A 13,934-nucleotide genomic window follows, 5' to 3' on the forward strand; every position below is an offset into this window, starting at 1 on the left:
GGAGCGTGTCAAGTTGAGGCGGCAGCTCGCGGTAGACTCGCGAAGCCCATTGTTGGACTCCGTTCTCCGGGAAACAAGTTCTGTGGGTTTCTGTTCATTCGCCGCAGAGTCATCGGAATACGCCAAAACCAGCTCGGAGTATTTAAATCTCCTTCCGAGCGATTTTTTAACTCCGGTGTTGCGACTCCAACGTAGACCTGGTCACGAATGCCTCCCTGGCGAATATGAGCGAGGGGGGTGGTCCTTCTTTCGGCTGCAAGGACCTCCCTCTTAAAGAAGCCCTCTCGCTGTTAACTCGGAGGGGGTCTCCTAGCTCCTTCTCGCTGTGATCACAAAGGAGACTTGGTTGTAGGTGGACAGAATGAGTCCGTGGATGTACCTGTGTGTCCTGACGTTTCAACCTCAGAGCTTCGTGTAATTTTCTCGGTACTTAACAATTTCTCTGTGGGTCGGCTGGAGCTTTGTTTATGTTTTGCTTTTATGGGAGGAGCACTTGGTAGTTGTTTCCTTTCATCCTCACAACACTTGTTAACGTGGCCATTGTCCTAGTTTGTTAATGTGAAGTTTACTTTGATTTTGTCCTCAAGGTCATGTTGCAGGTAGGCAGCAAGTGGGAAAGGGATTTCAGATTTCCAGCCACAGGAAAGTCTCCTAAGTGGTGGTGGTGGTGGTTGCGCTGTCTTGGCTCTCGAGTTAGATTGCCTGGATTCAGATCTCGGTTTCACCACTTTCTAGCTCTGTGACCTTGGGCAAGTTACTCAGTCTCACTGCTGCTTCTGTAATGTGGGAATAATCATAAGTTAGTCGGAAGTAAATGCGTTAGTACGTGTAAAGCTGCTAGAAACGGTGCCTGGCACGAAGAATCAGCTTAGTAATTAGCGGCTGCTGTTAGTTTAAATTTGCTTCTTAAATGTTTAAATATTATTAGGAAGTCAGGTGAGTATTTAAGTCCTGGCTTTGGGTGACTGTCTTTAGAAAGCTCTGTATTTAGGAGTCATTGGGCTGAGAAAATGAACTGGGACTTAACTAATATTTTTCAGGAGAGGGGTGGTTGAAGAGTCATTTAATTACAAACGTTTCCTGGAGTAGTTAGTGGTGGTGCCTCAGAATTTTAAGAGATAGTTAAATAATGAAAAGCCCATCAGGACCCCAGTCGAATTCTGTTCCCGCTGTACTTTTGGATCTTACTTAATCAGTGTGTTTGGCTCCCAAATCAACGACTCCAGAGTTTCTCAGTGTACTCCTAGGTTCTTAGTGAGATTTGAAAAGTTACTGTGGATTGAGATACACTTCAGTGAAGATAGTTTGGGGAGTAACTCTTTCCTGGATGGACACTTTGGAAACTGTTTTGCATTTCAGTATGTGTGATCAGGGAGTCTAGAATATCTAACAAAATGCCATCCACTCAGTCACACACATGCTCACTATCCTTTAGTTCCTGCCCTGAGCTCTTCCCCCTGTACTTGAAACCGTCCTTGCTTTTCCCTTGTATTACTTGTTTGGGACCTGGCCTGCTCTGTTGCACTGGGGAAGTGTTATTTTGATAGACTCAATCTTAAGCAGAGATGAGCATCTTGCTGGTGTAACTTACTCAAGAACGGAAAGAAGATTGTTTTAGATTAGAAAACTAGCTCTTGTGTAAGGTATAGCAAAACAAAAACTTGCTAGTTTCAGTTAACTACTTGGGAATTTGAGAATCAGACCACAACAGAAGACAAACAGGGATAAAAGTAAGACTTTAACAGAATGAGGTTTGCTTAGCCTCTTTAAGATACAGTTTTGCATCAGTTTGGTTCAGAGTTAATGTGCTTATTACAGATAAAAACATCTTTTTAAAAATGCTGTTTGCAGGATTGGTATTTAGTTTATTTCTATGATAAACTTGTATCTTTCCATTTTATATTTTAGATATTTGAGAGAGCCTGTGAGTATACATTGGTCTAAAATTTTACAGTATTTTATTACTCTTAAGAATAATGATAGTGACAGTGAAATTCTTCTAACCATCTGCTCAGCTGAAACGGCATTGTTTATTTCATAAAAAGCACAGGAGGCTGTGGTTGGTCTTCCTCATAAGTCAAGATCTGAGCCCTGGTGTGGGCTGAGTAGTGTTCGCTACTTTTTCTTAGGTGAGATGGACAGAAAATACAGACCTGGCCTTTTGGTTTTAAGCCCTTTTCTTATTTCTTTCCTTTCTTAAGGGAACCTCAAATGATTGGTTTTTGATTTACTCTAGATCAGTGGTTCTCAGCTGGGGGATGATTTTGCCCCAAAGAAACATTCGGCAATGTCTGAAGACACTTTTGCTTGTCACACTTGTGGAGTTGGTCACTGTACTGTTGGCTTCTAGAGGGTAGAGACCAGGGATGCTGCTAAACATCCTGTGGTGCACAGGAAGGCACCCCACACCCCCTGACAGATGATTCTCAACCCCAACTATCAGTAGTGCCAAGAGTGAGAAACCCTGGATAAATGCTACACTGGCCTACATTATAGTCATTTGGGATACTTTTTAAGACTGTGGGTGATGGACCCCACCTCTAGAAATTTGTGATGAGAGTTTTAAAACCTCCCCAAGTGATACTGAAGTGCAGCTAAGTTTTGGAACCACTGTTCTAGACCACAGATTTTGCGGACTACTGCTGGGTCAAGGAATCCTTTATGTTGTCTGTGAACTCTGTCTATACCTAGATCCTACCTTGGAGATTTCCCTACCTTAGTAGGGAAAGATATGTGTATTATTATTTTCAGATGCCCTAAGACTGGACTTTAAAAGAATTTTTAAATGAATTTGTTCTATAAAGTAATTGAGAAACTTTTCTGTTGCTTTATAAGACTACATCCCATATTGTGCTGAAACTTAGCACTCTCAGGTATTTAGGTTGTCTGTGCTAAATAACCTCATCCTACTGTGACTTTTGAGTTTTGTATATTTTGCCCTCTTCCAGTCAGTCAGCTGTCAGTTCTGATTTTAGATGCCAGCTTCATCATCGTCTTTTTTTTTTCTTTTTTTAATTTTTTAAATGAAGGCCTGTTTCCACAGAGCCCTGAATCAGTTTGCCAGTTGTGCCCTTTGAAGACAAGAGAGAGGCAAGCTCTGTGCTTAACCTTTTAACACAGTGACTCTTTCTGGCTAGTAAAGGGGGCTCCTCTGTGCCCCGGACCCTGACCCAATTAGGCAAGTGTTTTTCCTCCTGGAGAGGTGAGGCGCAGTAGAAGAGAGAAGAGCAGAGGTCCTTTTCTCATACACGCTTAGAATTTAGATGATCTAGTTTATTGAATGGAAGAATGTTAGTATAAAAACCATACACATTTTCAGCAACTGAACGTTAAAATCTGGACATATGAAGGGGAGAAGAGCAGGAAGGCACTTTCTAATCCTTCGTCCTTAAATTCAGCCTATGGCCATGTTGAGAATGACAAGTGACCACTCCAATCTTCTAATCTTCATTTATTTGATCAGCAGCTATATTGAGTCCTTACTCTGTCGGAAACTGTGTTAGGGATTCACTCATGAACAGGCACTTAAGGACTTGCAGTCTGTGGGGAAAGGCAGCTTTGACAAGCGAGATGATGTCCTTTTTGGCTGTGAGACCAGATAACACAGATTGTTAGATTTGTACATAATTTAAGTAAGTTTGTGACTTTGTGAGAGGTCCTAGAGGCTTCAGAGGAAAGAGCTTATGTTTGCTGGTTGGGTGGTTAAGATTGCCAGAAGTTTCTTGCCCCAGAATAAAATTGTTACACTTTTGTTTTTCCTGTGTATTAGTTACTTTCACTTGCCTCCTTGGTTTGTTGTGTCTTAAAAAGTAATGCTGTTCTTCCCCAGCTGGTGAAGCTGTTTAGTAATGACAGATAGGATCTACCTCTATTGTCTTTGCTCCTTGTATGTTCGTCAGTCACTGGATCTAACTTGCACTGTTGACTGGTGCAGTGAACCTAGACATAGTGAGCACCCTTGAAATCGATGGTGCTTCCTGTGGGAATGGGTTTCCTCTGCTGCAGTCTGGGTCTAGGTTGACTGGAGATTTGTTTTTGTGGCCTTTTGACTTTGGCTTAGATTTAGTTGCCTTGGAAACCTCTTTCTTCCCCTTTCCCTCCCCCTGTATTTTTCTTTACCCGGAGAGAAGAGAGTTACTAGTCGGATCAATGCCCAGTTTGTTTCAGGTTTTGAATGATTATGAACTGACATCTGGATACCAGGCAGATTGGCTAGATGGTAAAGAAGCAAGCAAAAGGGAATCTTGGCAGTACTTGAAAGGCTTCTTACCTTAACTAGGACAGTTTTTTGTTACAGACTTGGCAAAGATCTGGGTTTGCTCTGAGCAGGGGAGGTTTACTACTTCTCACTTCTAGTTGACTAGTGTTGACCTGTTTTATTAAGTATTAGTGAAGACTACATGGTTGACTGATTTTATGCAAATAAAGTTTGATACTTTCTGAGCATCTTTTTACTGATATAAGGAGGCTCTGATTTTGTACTTCTCAGCAACTCTGGAGAAAACTAGGGTATTATTAGCTCTAAAATTCTTACTGTGGGAATATGTATTGACTTAGAATGTTTTATGTGCCCCAGAGGCTGACTACCATGAAATCTGGTGGCCCAAAGGAAAGATGAAGGAAAGTTTTTTGGTTTTTTTGAAACGTTAGGAAGCAGAACTAAAAAGGCTGCAGAAAAATAAAAATAAAAAGGCTGCAGAAACAAAAGTATGACTGAATGTTGAGTCAGACTTGGAGAGAAAGCGGTGTGGATTGCTAGTTGGAGCCTTGAGTGCTGTGTACCTTGTTGTAAATCCGAACTGTAATGCTGGTATCAGAGACACTGACAAGAAGAGAAAGGGGAGCTTGCCGGAGAATGTGTGTCCCCTGAGACCCTGATCAAGGCACGTAAGGCAGCAGGTACATTAGCCACTGAAGCACATTCCGGGATGGCTTCGCGTAGTCAGTAGACATTGGTGGACCTTGATGAAATCTGGGCCTTCAGTCCCCAGATGAGGCAGTGATGGGAGGAACACTGACAGATTGACTTGATTGGTTGGTTGGGGCTTCCTTTCATGAGAATCAGTGGTTTTGGAGCTGGAACAGAACTTAGAGGTCATTGATTATTAGAGAAAAATTTAGGTCGTGCTAGAGAATGGACCTGTAGGCAACAGGGAAATCTCAGTCCCTGGGTGGTTCCTTAGGGTTTTGGTGGCCCCACCAGACCATAATTTCACGTGTCATTTGTTTCAGTAGTGACATCACAGCTGAAGCTCACTGAGAGTTAAGAATAAATGGTGAACTTTTTTATTTGTGGTAGTACATGTCAGTTTTTGCCATTGTAGCACATGAAGGCGTAGTGTCTCCTGGTTCACTTTGTTGGTGTAGAGATACACAGGGTTTCTGTTGCCTCTGAACTGTGGGCAGGTCTCACTTGCCTCTGTTGCCTGTGAGTGAGACCCTGTACCTTTCTGTTTAAACAACATCATTTGAATGACCCCCACACCTCTCCGCCAACTATGGACCTCTTGTCCTCGATTTATTATACTCCTAGATGGATACAACAGGTATGCATTTGGCACCTATTATTGGCATAGTCTTTTAAGCTAAGGGAGTTTTCACAGATTAATACCTGTTCTCTGTTCTCAATTTGGAGTGCCTTGAGGAGGTTAAGAGGGCACAGGATCTAAAATAGCTGACTTTGAGTTCTGGCTCCCAGTCTTCCAACTGTGTAATCATAATATTAGATGACATCTGTTTTTTAGTTTCCTTATTTATGAAATGAATATTAAATTTAAATTAAATAGCACAATGCCTAGCGTGCAGTAGTATTTTAATATTGTACTGTTATCAGTCTTCCTAATAACAATAGAAATATGTTCAGAAATGACTCTAATATAAGTTGTAGTGGAATGCCCTAAAGATGTGAAATGGAATACCATGGTATCATAGAGGACCTGAGAGGTCTGACTGCCTGCTTTGGGGAAGTATAGGGTGATGGTGACGTGGGTCAGGGGAGGTTATGGAGTTAGGTTCCCCCCCCCCCACATTTAGATTATGTTATTACATAGATTTTACCTGTGTGAGTGTGATAACATTTTCTTAGTGTGGTGAGAGAAGAGATCGTAAATTTTGTTTGCACTTTGCTTTCTAAAACATTCATCTTTAAAGTCTCTTTCTAGAGCTTACGACAGTATCAGAACTCTGCTTTGGAGTCCCTCATGTTACATAGAACCATCATTTTTCAATGTACTGTGCTTTTGGAGATAATCACACAAGCCTTGCAGGATCCGTGTATTTTAGGAGATGATTAGGTCTTTTAAGTTTTGCTCTTACTTTCTTTACATATTTCTCATTATAACCAGATGTTTTTCTGTAAAGGGCTAGTTGGTAAATATGTTAGGCTTTGCAGGCTGTGTAGTCTCTCTACTGACTCTGTTCTGCTGCTGTAGTGTGAAAGCCGCAGTGGGCAACATGTAAACAAATGAAGGTGTCTGTCCTCTAATGCAGTCTTATTTACAAAAACAGGTGATTCTGCTGGGTTTGGCCTGTCCTGCTGGAAACTATTTTTTATTTTAATTCTTAATGAGATTATATATTCAAAGAGTATATACCAGCATGTGTAGAGATGTTTAATGTTAAAACCAACAATCGTGTGCGCATTAACCAGCTAGTCACTGCTTTTGGCTCCCTGTGTGTCCTCCCCTGACCACTCCTCCCTTCTCTGACTTCCCCAAGGCAAGCACTACCCTGCATGTATCATTTTTGTTTTACTTTATGGTGTTGCCATCTGTGAATGTATCCGTATATAATGTAACTTAATTTTTGCATGCCTTTATATAAATGCAATCATTTGTTCTGTAACTCACCCACTCCCCTCATATTGTTTTTGAGATTAAGTTGTTCAGATGTTTTGAGTTCTTATGTTTGGGCACTAACACATATGTTCCAATGCTGGGTGTATTAGCAGTGAGCACAGAAGACATTGTCCCTGCCCTCTGGAACTTACATGTTACTGGGGGAAGACAGTTAACAGGTCAAAGATACAGCAGTCCTGTGGTGAAACAGCTGGGAACAGAGTCAGGCTGGGAAGTGGGTGGATGGTGGCTGTTTGCAGGTTGAAATGAGGTGGTCAGATTGGACCTTCCTGAGAGGGGCCCGTTGAACACAGGAGGTGAGGGAGGGAGCCACGCCATGTGGTACAGGTGGGGGTGTGGCAGGGGGGTCTGATAGAGTCCGGTGTATGTGAGGTGCTCAGAAGAATGGTACCTGCTGTGTTGGAGGGACAGGAGAGACCAGCCTGGCTGGAGGGAGAGCCGGAGGGAGAGTGGCAGGAGACAGGTCACAGAGGGTAGCGATGGGGTGGGAGCCAGTCACACAGGCCATTGTTGGGATTTTGTCTTTTTTTTCTGAATGAGATGGGAAGTCATTGTAGTGTTTTGAGCAGAGATGTGGCATGAGATCTGATTTATGTTTTTAAAAGGTCCCTGTGAAACTGTTAATAGCTGCCCAGGGCTGCCCAGGATCCAGCAGAACAGTAACGGCAGCTCGGACGAAAGTGAGAAGTGGTTGGTTGCTGGGTGCATCTTGAAGGTAGAGCCGACAAGATTTGTTGACAAATATGGAACACGGCTGTGAGAGCTGAGTGAAGGGTGACCAGGGATTTTTGCTTGCGGTGGAAGGTGGCGGGAGGCACGGGCTGTAAAAAGAAAGATCACCAATTGGAATTTGGACCTGTTATGTTCGTGAAGATTTTAGAGAGCGGACTGGAGACATGTAGGATTAAGGTGTTTGAAGTTGAGGGGAGAGGTCTGGGTTGACGATAAAAATGTGAGAGTCTTCAGCGTCTTGATGATACTTACAAGTCCTAATGTTGAGAGGGCACTGAGGAACGAGGGCTTTGTCGGCAAGGAAGGTGAGGAGGGGCAGCTCTGAGGTAGAGGAGAGCCAGGTGAGCCTTGCATCTTTGAAGACAAGGGCAGTGTTGTCATGGGAGGGAGTGGGGAGGGAGGACTGCGCCAGGGCTCGCTGCACGGTCAAGTGCAGCGTGGGCCCGGGCTTGTCCTGTGGCTTTGGCGGCACACAAGTTGTTGATGATCTTGACAAGAGCTGTCCCTGTACGTGGGGCAGGAAAAGCCTGGAAGGAAGGGTCACTGGGGTAGAGAGGAGAGGACGGCAAACAGAGAAAGCCCTTTCGTGGGCACTTGTCATTATGCTGCAGGGAGATTTGGGACCCGGGGAAGGTTTTGTTGAGTGGCGGAAATTACAGCATTTTGTAACACTGGTGGGAAATGGTTCTGTACAGAGTGAACAGCTTGAGGAGGTGGGAGAAGGGGACTCTTGCTGGGACCATGTCCTTGGGAAGGCAGTGGGCCCAAGTGATAAGTCCATAGGCTCTTCCTTGGTGAGAGGAGGGAGAGCAGAGTTGGGGAGCTGGGAGAGTGGGAGCAGCAACATTTTCTTCTTTCCCTCTCAGTGAAATAGGGAGAAGCCACCAGTCAGTGAAAATGAGGGTGAGTAGGGGTGTGAGGAGACGAGAAGGTCTGGAGTGTCCTATGGGAAAGTAAGCGTGTAAACAGATGAGCAGCACGGAGCGGCCTCCTGAGGGGAGCCATCCTGGGTTTAAAGTGAAAAGAGCAGTTGTGTTCTTTTTACTGGAAGCAGAGTAGGCAGTGTTGCAGTTGTGTGGGAGTTGTGGTTTTCCCCAAAGAAAAGTGGCAAAGCTGGAGAAGGTCAAGGGAGCGATTACAGTGGTGAGGCGCAGAATGGAAGCTGGGAAGGGAGGGAAGTGAGGCCATGCTGATACTGAGTTTTGTCCACATTGATGTGTGTGGCTGTAGTTTATTCTTTTTCATGTCTGTGTTCTACTTCAGGCTGAATATCTCATTTTAATCTTTGTCCTAGCATTGGAGGATAGGATGGTTTCCACTAAACAGGCAGAGAGGCTTTGAACGAGTGCAAAAACAGCTCTCGAGGGAATAGAGCCTGGAGAGGATGGGAATTGCAGGGTAGCCGGACCTGTATAGCTTTCACTTCAGTGATGGTGCAAACTCTATTCCAAAATAGTTGGACCAGTTTACCCTCCTCCAGGCGTTGTTGTTCTGCATCCTTGTCAACTCCTAGTATTGTCAGACTATTATATTTGCCAATTTAGTGGGTGTCAACTTCCATCTCATTTTTAAATTAATAGCTTTATTGAGATATAATTCACATATCACTACAATTTACTCATTTAAAGCATAACATTAATAGGTTTCAGTATATTTACAGAATTGTGTAATGATTACCACGGTCTAATTTTAGAACATTTCATCATCCTAAAAAGAAACCTTGTACCCATGAGAAGTCACTCTCCATTTCCATTTAACCCCTAGGCAACCACTAATGGACTTTCTATGGGTTTGCCTATTCTGGACATCTCATATAGGTGGAATCATACAGAATATGGTCTTTTGTGACTAGCTTCTTTCACTTAGTGTATTTTCAAGGTTTATCTGTGTTGTACCATATATCAGTATCAGTACTTCTTTGAATTTGATCGCTGAATAGCATTCCATTGTATGGACATACCACATGTTATTTATCCATTCAGCAGTGATGGACATTTGACTTGTTTACACTTTTGGACTGTTATGACCAATACTGCTGTGAGCATTTGTGTACTAGACTTTGGATGGACATATGTATTTCTCTTGGTGTATACTTAGAGAAGTGGAATTGTTGGGTAGTGTAACTCTGCTTTTAACATTTTGAAGAACTACCAAACTATTTTCCAAAGTAGCTGTACCATATTACAGTCCCACCAACACTATATCAGGGTTCTAATCTCTCCATGTCCTTACCAACATTTATTATTTTCCATTACAAAAATCGCAGCCATCCTAGTGGTTGTGAAGTGTGGTATCTCGCTGTGGTTTTGCTTTGCCTTTCCTGAATGACTAATGCTGCTAAGTGTATTCGTGTGCTATTTGCTCTTTGTATGTCTTCTTTAGGAGAAAGTCTATTGAAATAAATCTATGCCCATTTTTATTAATTCATTTATTTCTTCATGGTTTCAGTGTTCTTTTTTTCTGATTTCCTAATGAACTTGAGCATCTTTTTGTCTGTTTGGATTTCTACTTTTGTGAAATACCTGTTTGTGTCTTATTTTTTTCTATTGAGTTGTTTGGGTTTTCTTATTTGTAGGAATTCTTTCATATTCTGGGTTTTGTTGCTTATCTGTGTGACAGATATCTTTTCTCCATTTGTGACCTGTCTTTCGCTGTGTTTATGGGATTTTTTAAAAAGTGTTTCATTGAAAGCATGGAATAAAAGAGCAAAAAAGGGTCTTAATATCTTCTAATCTTTTTTCTAGTCCTTTTACTACCCAGGTGGAAGAGGAAATAGATTTTTGGCTTATAGATAGTTATCTTTTAAAAATTAAATAAATTTTTTGTTAGATTTATTTTTTGGTTACTTTATAGTTTTTGTTGCTGTTGTAAATGATGTTTTTAGGTTAAATTTTCAATTTGCTGGTAAATGGAAATGCAGATGACTTTATATGTGGCTCTTATATTCAATAACTTCTCTAACTTAGTAATTTTCTCATGGACTTCTTTTGTGTAGATAATCGTCTCACCTTTGAATAATGACAGGTCATTTCTTTCCAGTCCTTTTACTTTTTATGTCTTACTTTCATCTTACTGTGCTGCTTCCGTGCAGCCATCACCAGTGGGCAGTGTGAATGGTAATGGCAGGCATCCTTGTCATGTTCCTGGTTTAAAAGGAAAATGTTTTTATTTTGCATCATAAAATGTGTGGATACATTTTTATTTTCTTAACAAGTTGACGAAGATTCCTTCAATCTTCGTTTATGGAGAATTTTTTAAAAGTCACAAGCAGGTATTGAACTTAATTGAATGCATTTTCTACATTTATCGCCATGATGCTAATACAGTTTTCTCCTTTAATCTGGTAGCGTGAAAAATTGCTCCCAAAGGAGCAGTTAATATTGGGATTAACTTTATACTCCTGGGATAAATCCAGCTTGATCATGACATACTCTTTAAAAAAAAAAAAAACTTTTGTCTTGTTTTGTTTTTGTCATGTATTTTTGGTGTTTATTTTACTTGCTAATATCTTAGGATGTATGTATCTATGCTCATTGGTAAGATTGGTCTCTAATTTCCCTTTTTTTGTATCAACCTTGATGAGTTCTGCTTTCAAGTCTAATAAAATGTTACTCTAGTCTAATAAAATGAGCTGTAGTATTTCCTCCTTTTTATTCTCTTAGAGAATGTATGTGTAAAACTGGAATTGTCTGTTCCTTCAGTGTTTGTTTAAACTTGCCTGTAAAACCATCAGGGCCTGGTGTTTTCTGCCTGAGGTTTTAAAATTATTGATTTGGTTGCTTTAATATTTATAGGATAATTAGAGTCGTTACTTTTTCTTGAGTCACATTTGGTAATTTCCATTTTTCTAGATTTTATTTTGTCTGCATTTTCAAATATATTGGCAGAAAATTCTAATTTCTTATCTTTTGAATCTACCTGATTTGTAATTAATTACTAATGTTTAACTTCTGAAAAGGATGCTTAGATCATTAGTTTTCAGCTTTTTTTATGTACATAATTTGTACACATATATGTAAATAAAGTAGTAATTACCCTTTAATTACCACTTTAGCTACATCTCAGAAGTTCTATGTAAAATTTTTCTTTCAGTTCTGAATATATTCACATTTTCATTTTGATTTCTTCTTTGACTTAGTATATTGAAAAACCTTGCTTTCTGTATCTTTTAACCTTTATCTTTGTTATTGATTGCTAACATACATTGTGCTAATAAAATGTGCTCCAGTGTGATTTTAATTTTTGAAATTTGTTGAGGCTGTTTTTATGGTGTCCATTTTGTGGCAGATTTTTATCAGTATTCCATGTGTATTTAAAGATAATGTATGTTTCCAATTTTAAGATAAAGTTTCTCATGTCTATTAGATGAAACACATTAATTGAATTAACATTCAAACTAATCCTTAACTAATCTTGTCTGCTTGTTCTGTCAATTTCAGAGAGGGGTGTTGTTAAAAATCCCATTATGATGGAATATTTGTCAGATTCCTGTAGTTATCTCAATTTTTTGCTTTTTGCCTGTAAGTTAGAATTATTAAATTCCCAGTGACTTGCACAGTTTGTCATTTCTGTAATGAATCTTCGTTTTTAGGAATATTTTTTCCATTAAAGTATATTTTGTCAGATATTGGCATAACTGTACCCAGTGACTTTTAGTTAATGTTTGCCTGATATATATTTTTCTACCCTTTAACTATCAAGTTTTTCGTTCCCTTAATGTTTTAGGTGTGCCTTTGAAAGCAACACATAGCTGGATTGCATTTTTATAATTTGACTGTAAGCTGATGAGTGAGTCTGTTTATGTTAATTGTGATCAAAATATTTGGTTTATTTCTACTATGTTATTTTGTGCTTTCTAACTGGTCTTTTCTCCTGTTCTTTTTCTTTTCTTGCCTGTGTATTGTGAGATTTTTTTCCCTTCATTCCTGTTTGCTGTTTTTACCTACACCTCGTAAGAGATTAGACACTTCTTTTCTTGGTAATCTTATATATTTCATATTTAACTTAGGGCCTAGAGCTATTTGATATCTTCACTCTCATAAGAACCTTTGATTGCTTTTAGTCTTAGACTCTTCCTAATTTTTATGCAACTATTGTCTCATTTTTATTTTGCTGCTCTTAAAATCCCATAAATACTGTCAAAAATTTTATACTGTCTTTCTTGAGAGGCAGTTTTGCCTAATACCTGATTCTAGGTTGATTTAACAATATTTTCTTTTTCCATTGTTGCCACTGAGATTAATTAGAGGTTAGCTGTTAGTCCTTATCCATGAATCTGAGATATTCTCTACCTAAAGCGCTATTCATGTTGGCCAGTCTAGCAGATAATCTTTACTCTTTAATTTTTAGGTTGCTGGTCTTATTTTGGATTGCTCTTTGGTATCTTGCTACTTCTGAATAATCAAGTACCAGGTATTGTTTTGGATATTTTAAAAAACTTTAAAAATTACAAGTAATAGAAGATGTTCATTTTGTTAAGAGCTGGCAAATATGTTTTTTTTCCTCCTTTAATGTGGAGCGTTTCTGTGTTAATAAGGGATTTCTTAGAGATTTTCTTCTCCTTCAGATTACTTAGTTCATTTTTATATCCAGAAATGGGAAAGATTTCAAGGAAAAGTACTTTTTTAAAATGGTATCATTTGATTACTAGAAAACGTTTATGTGAACCTTAAATGTGACTCCAGCCACGTATAGAAGACCAAAAGCAATCTGGAAAAAGGATGTGGATCAAAACAGATTATGAACCAAATCTGTCTTTGGGAAAGAAAGAGAGTGGAGTTCAGCATTTATAATATGTGGTCTGTCCTGAGGGAGAGGAGGGATGGCTTTATAACTTTTTAATATTTAAAGTCTTTTCTTACTCTGACTAGTAAGTGAAAAGAGGCAATCAGAAACAAAAGAGGCATGGAGGGACATAATAATGGCCTGTAGGCTGGGCTAGGTTGGAACTCCCTTTGTGACACTGTAGTTAGCAGACCATATCAATTGAGGAGGGTTAGGGGGTTTGGTGCCAGCGCTGCTAATCCCAGGAGCAAAGACTTAATAACTACTTTTAGTTCTCTCCCAGGAATTTTCAATGAGGCGAAGGAGTTTGGAAATGTATAGGCATTATAACTATTGTATTCAAAAAATAAAGCTTGATAATCTTCTGGGGCAATGAGGAAAGAATGAAAAAGGATTGTAGGGGCACAGGGTAGAGAGAGAGCTGGTTTAGCAGAATTGTTGTGAAGATTAAACATTCCTGGACATGTTTGTGTTTATAAAACCCCCAGAAAAAAGTAGAGTTCATTCCTGCCATTAACTATATTGTAAAGTTTTCTGGTTCTTGGAATGAGTTACTTATTG

At 39.9% G+C, this 13,934-nt stretch overlaps 1 protein-coding gene across 10 annotated transcripts in view; it reads left to right on the forward strand.

The window, feature by feature from the left end:
* The window catches only part of PPP6R3 (protein phosphatase 6 regulatory subunit 3), a 116,326-nt gene that overhangs the window by 576 nt on the left and 101,816 nt on the right, over window positions 1-13,934 (forward strand). The window contains exon 2 of one of the 10 annotated variants that reach the window (XM_072970468.1): window positions 12,939-13,001. The exons of 7 other annotated variants lie outside the window; for them this stretch is intronic. The gene's annotated coding sequence lies outside the window, so the exon portion shown is untranslated. Of the gene's footprint in view, window positions 1-113; window positions 427-12,938; window positions 13,002-13,934 lie in introns of those variants that run through there. 2 more of the 10 variants (XM_072970470.1, XM_072970469.1) reach the window with 2 other exon arrangements.

This window comes from Vicugna pacos, chromosome 10 (assembly GCF_048564905.1).
Source record: "Vicugna pacos chromosome 10, VicPac4, whole genome shotgun sequence".
Classification (NCBI taxonomy): Eukaryota; Metazoa; Chordata; class Mammalia; order Artiodactyla; family Camelidae; genus Vicugna; species Vicugna pacos.